The following is a 6,322-nucleotide window of genomic DNA, read 5'->3' as shown; positions in this document are numbered from 1 at the left end:
CATATTGGATTATTAAGCGATCTAGGAGAACACATCTTAAAAGATGTGATCAAACACTTCCAATTTTCTTGGTCATTTCCAAGGTCATTATCTTCAAGCTAGTGGCTAGGTAGAATTCTATGAACAAGACTCTTATCATTGTATTGACAAAGACAATATCTATTACCTAGGAAGAATGGACCATAAGCTTATGGCAACATTATGGGCTTATAAACATCTCCAAAGTTGCTACAAGTTGGACACCATTCTTAATGACCTATGGGATCAACACCATCATATGCATGTAGAGTTTTTTGTCTAAGTCTAAGAATAGCAATGTAAACAAGATGGGATAATAATGCTTGTACAGAGTGTGACTCACTGAACTAGAAATACTTATAGAAACTTGGTTATTAGCAATACATGCCATAATTGTAGCTAAAGCATGAAGGAAGAAGTGGTACAATGAGCACATGTGATAGAAGGACTTTGACAAGGGTGACCTAATCCTTTTGTACTTAGTGAATGGCCACAAGTAGAAGATAACATTATGTGTTAGGACCTTTCAAGGTATGCTTCATCATTGAATAGGGAATGTTCAACTAGAAGATAACATTGTGTCAGGACCTTTCAAGATGTGCTCCATCAGCGAATAGGGAATGTTGAACTAGAAACCCTAAGGGAGAAAGGAATTAAACATTAGGATGAGAACAAAATGAAGATGCATCAAATTTTAGGAAACTCACAACACAATCCTCTAATGGCCACAAAATATGAGGAGATAAGAATAAGAGTAGTCCAGTTGAATGAGCTTGAACTTGCAGATGAACTAATTGTAGCATGTATCTTATGGCTTAGATAGTCATATATATATATATATATATATATATATATATATATATATATATATGGAGAGAGAGAGAGAGAGAGAGAGAGAGAGAGAGAGAGAGAGAGAGAGAGAGAGAGAGAGAGAGAGAGAGAGAGAGCTCCCATTGGATGCCCTCAATAATGAAGAAGTTGACCACCTAACTCACAAACATATGATTCTTGGACTAAAGTAGGACAACCAAAACTTGTGCTCACAACTGATAAGATTAACTGTAACAAGTTGCAATGTGGATTATGTGGCAAAAAGGTTTCACTTGAACTTATCAGAAGCTAATATTATTGTAGCCTTCAACCAAGGAAATCATGGCCAAATCATAGCGATTGAAAATTGAGAACATTCCTCACGCTCCTTACCTAATGTTTTGGCTAACAAGGGGGGGTAAGGACTTGATTACAACATTAAACGAGTTTATGTAGAAGAATGAGATACATATAAGACAACTCTCCCTTACAAAGAATGTGAAGAAATTCTAAGGAAAGGGAAGGAAGTTGAGAATATTGACACCATGAGACCTCACAACCTCAACTAATAGGTACAAAGGATAATAAAATGACCACAGAGAGGGTAGATTAGACAAAAAGAATACAATAAGAAGCAACACACCAAAAAAAGGTGGCTATCCAAGTTGTCATGTGCACAAGGCTACTTTGAGGGTATCTACAACCTCGAGCTATTTAGAATGGTACAACAAAATCCTCAAGCAATAGCCCCATTTGAGCAAGGAGTGCTACTTTAATAGCACCAACCATGAAACCTAAGGCTGAGAATTACTACCTCAAGTGAAACCTAAATAATACTCGACCAACCCCCACCTTAAGAACTCAAGTGCAAAAGGCCAACACTTTTGTAGAAGGAAAATGATTACCATAGAAGTTGATCACATTGTGCGAGATCCTCAAGTGACACATGTAACAACAACAACAACCAAGAAAGTGACAAAATTCCCAATCTGAATGGACTTTCAAGCAACAAAGATCTTAGTTTCCAAGGATTATACAAAACCAAGAGGGGTGCATTCCAAGAAGCCCAAGGATACCAAGGATGAATGATAGATAATCAAGGTATGCTTCTCTAATGATGAGCCTCCTAACATCGTTATAATAAACATTCAATGGTTCAATTTTCTGATGACCTTGCTGAGGAGAATGGACTAACCTTTGTTGCATAGTTGAAAGAGCTAGATGAGTTGCATGATGTGCTAGCTATGTCATATGAGCTAAACAATATGTATAGCAATGGGAAGTTTGATAAATGTAGCTAAGGCATGGCCTATCTCATGAAACATTGATCATAAAGTGCATCCTCATATACTTCAATTTACTATGTAATTTTAACATTCTTATATAACTATACTATAATCGTGATTTTTTACTAATGCTATTTGATCATGCTTGTGCATAGATACAAATTTTAAAGAAAAGTCACATACCAAGACAAGGAACCTTCAAAACTTGATCAACATTGATTTTGAAAACTTCGAAAAAGTAGGGAGGAGCAAAAGAACCTAGGGACCATGACCTAGTGGACAACCTTGACTTTCAAAAGACTTAACTAAGCTTTAAAACCATGGATTGAAAATACATTTTATAGTTTCACTTTTTGGCTCTCTCCCTCTTTTCTTTTGTCATAATCACCCACTACTTTCACCTTCTTGACACCATCTCCTCCACACACACACACTCCCTCACTCAATCATACTCCACACCTTGCATAAGAAGATAGGAGCAAGTAAGCTTTTCATTCACAAATGATTAAAATGATTAAGATGCTTTAATAGTGTAAGGTTCTAGGTAATCATAGCCAATCCACCTGTTCCCTATTCAAGTACTTTTGTTTGCAATGCTTGCCTTGTCTTTTGTCTTAATAGTCTTAAGTAATGGGTTCATGAATTGTTATACTTCTTAGTTATGCATGTAGTTTACATATGCAAATGATTGGAGGCCATTATGTGGCCATTAGTGCACAAAAAATAACTAGGGGTCTTCATGAAATTTTCATACTTCCTTGCTAATCCATGTCCTTTCTTTCCATTGCATGTCTTTCTTTTCATTTCATTCATTTGGCAACGTTGTATATGGAAAAGATGTTGCTCTATCACACACATTTCATTCATAGGAGTCCTTTGGCCTCAAGGCAAACTTAGTTCTTTGAGCTTTGGTATTTCTACAACGTTGGGTGAAAATATTCCTCATTTGTTGTAACCACTTCCTTGCTACTATGAGGGTACCCAATTGAATCACATACTTAAAAATTGGAAGAGGAACAGCTCTTTTGAGATGTGGATAGATAAAATAATATGTGTATGTTTTGGATATCAAGCTTGACTTGTGAATTTGTGAAGTCTTCTACCTAAGACTCTAGATCTTCTATGGGTTTGAAGAGTTAAAGTGGGATATCCATGGCATCTTGGGCGATTGACCTACATAGAGGATAGCACTCATAATGATCATGCTTCATCTCCAATAGGCTCTTTTGGGTACTTAGTAACTTAGGGCTACAATAGTTTTGGTTATGGGCGTTTCAATATCCCAAGGATCATTAAAGATAGATGGTGGTGAGGGTACCCTTGGTGTTTTAGAAGAGAACTCTAGGTACTTCAAAGGTGGAACTAAAAAAAATAATTCCTTCTCTCCAATTTCCCAGTGGTTGTATCGTACAAACTCTTCTTTTGCATGTTAATAGTTAGTCTTGAGGAGCACAATTCCAAATTTGTGGTGGAGAATGGCTTGTGTGGTCTCTAGTTGGGTCTTTAGGCTCTCATATCCTCCTCCCATGGTCTATGGTAGTCCATCGAGAAACGTTTGCTATTGGATAACCATGAGATTTCCTAACACCTCCTATTCCTTCAACAAGTTCCTTTCTTCCATTAAAAGCCTCACGTTTGTAGTGAGCTAAGTATTGATGTTTTAACCATTGTAATTGATCCACCTATTCATGCATCAATGCCACACTTAGTAAATCATTCATAGAATGTTGAAGTTCTTTGAAAGCTAATAGTAGTTTTTTCTTGTAATTGTTTGGTTTCCTGGACACATTCATGCAATTTGATTGCTCTATCCCATTCTTCCATGAGAAATTCTAGTAGTTTTTCTACTTTGTGTTTCAAAATGCTATGATATTCTATTGTGGCCTGAATGGACAGATCTTGAGTTGCTTCCAACTGTAGAAATTACATGGCACAGTGGACAAAATTTGAGCAAGGAGTATAGAACACACAACAAATATGAGAAGAACAAAAACTTCTTTAATCTCAAATGAATTGATACAAAGATGGATTTGTCCACCCATGCACTTCCATTGTGAAGCTTGGATGGTGATCTAGACATATGATAGGTGAAGAGCTTAAGGGCAGTTGGAAGAACTCTCACTGGGTGAAAGAGATAAATTGATGATGGCTTTGGAGGGGTCTTCCTTGTTGAGATATCGAGTTCCACTCGTGATACGCCAGGGTGACCGTTGTGTATTTATGTCACCGACTTGTCAGTTGCAGACGCGGTTGGTACACCGCCCATGAATAATAGCTACATGATACTATCCTTATCTACTCTAGTTTGTGGCTCAGTTAGTATGCCACCTTAGTTAGTTGAGTTTGGTTTGAGACCCATATATAGGGTTCTTCTATTTCTTTGTAAGAGAGTTCTTTTGGCTTACACAACTAAGAAGAGGAAAACCATTTTCAGCCTCCACCCTTGTGTGTATTCCCCCATTGTGCAAGCAAGAAAGCTACAAGTGAGACTCCTTCCTTCTCTCCCACAATCTTGACATGGTATCAGAGCCTTGTTCGTGGTAAGGAGCTCAAGAAAGCAAGCCAAGCTCACGGTGTTCTGGTAAGAGGAGCAGTGTTGCTTTCATTTTCTATTTTGGGAGCAGATCTCTGCAGGTAGCACAGCCGGAAAGTGCAGGAGTGCATTGTCTCAGGTTGAGACGCCCTTCACGGTGAAGCAAGAGGGTAGTATATGCTACGGGAGAGGGGTTTAGCCCTTGGCGACCTTGTTTTTTTGATTTGAGGCCATTTCAGGGCCTGTTTTGGAGGCGGAAGTTTTCTACTCCGCACTCAGGAAAAGGCCCAGTTTTATGTTGTGCAGCCACTGTTCTACAGGTCGGTGAAAATTTACTGTAGAAATTGCATCGTATGCTTGTGCGCAGAGACATTGGGAGTTACAGAATCATCCCTGTTGCCTGTTGATGCAAAATCGTCACTAGTGACTGTGTGGTCAAATACCACTCTCGTCAGTTTTGCAGATTTGCCTTTGTGAGGCTGAAGCTGTGCTCTTTGCAGTGACAGAATTTTTTACAGTGTTCTGTAATGGCGTCTGATTCTCTCTCACAGATTGTCACTGAAAAGCTTGACAAGAACAACTTCCAAGCATGGAAGTTTAGAATGACGAATTTCCTTATGGGAAAAGGATATTGGAAATTTGTTGCAGGAAATGAAGAAGAACTAGTTCTTCCTGATGTTCCCAATCAACAGCAAATGCAGGCATTTAAAGCATGACATGAGAGAGCCAGGAAAGTTATGTACTGGCTGTCTATCAGCATTTCAGACTCTATGATTGTGCATATTCAAGAGCAAGTACGCCAAAGGAGGCATGGGATACTTTGTCAAAAATGTATAGCACAAATACGCAAGCCAGGAAAATGCAGCTTAAGCAAGAGTTGCACAATGTGCAAAGAGAAAGTATGAGCATCAATGACTACCACATGAAGGTGAAGAAGATTGTAGATGCACTTGCTTCCATTGGGTCGCCAGTGGAAGATGATGATTTAGTCTCAGTGACCTTGAATGGTCTAGGAAAGGACTATGCACAGTTCCGAACGTCCATTTCCGTCCGTGAAAGATTTCCTGATTTTGAGGAGTTGATTGCTCTTCTAATTTCTGAGGAGCAGAGAAATGGTGGTGCATCTTCTTCAGGAGGAACTTCAAAAGAAGCTGTCTTCTACTCAAATGTTGGAAGAGGTAGAGGCAGAGGTAGAGGAGTCCGATATGGAGGCCGTGGTAGAAATCAGAATATGCAGCAAACTCAAGAAAACCAGTCTTATGGAGGAGGACGTGGTAACTCTAGAGGCAGGGGGAGCCAAAGAGGTCGTGGTGGATGGCAAAGAGGCCAAAATGCAAACAGTAATGTTAAATGCTACTACTGTGGTAAAATGGGTAATAGGGCTAAAGACAGCTATAAAAAGCAGAATGACATTATGAATGGAAAACTGCAACAAGGGAATTATGCATCTTCTAGTAGACAGGGTGATGACAGAAATGAGCATTTGTTTATGGTGCAACACATGAACAATTCTGTGACAAGTGCAGAAGAAAGCAATGATGTATGATATGTTGACTCAGGTGCATCAAACCACATGATAGGTCATGCAGAATGGATGGAGGATGCAAGGAAAATGGAAAAACCAGGATTTGTGGAGACTGGTGATGATACTGCACATCCTATTGTGCAGATTGAA

Source organism: Lygodium microphyllum, chromosome 10 (assembly GCF_053477565.2).
Source record: "Lygodium microphyllum isolate KBCC chromosome 10, Lygodium_microphyllum_v1.1.10, whole genome shotgun sequence".
Lineage (NCBI taxonomy): Eukaryota > Viridiplantae > Streptophyta > Polypodiopsida > Schizaeales > Lygodiaceae > Lygodium > Lygodium microphyllum.
This window is presented reverse-complemented; position numbering follows the sequence as displayed.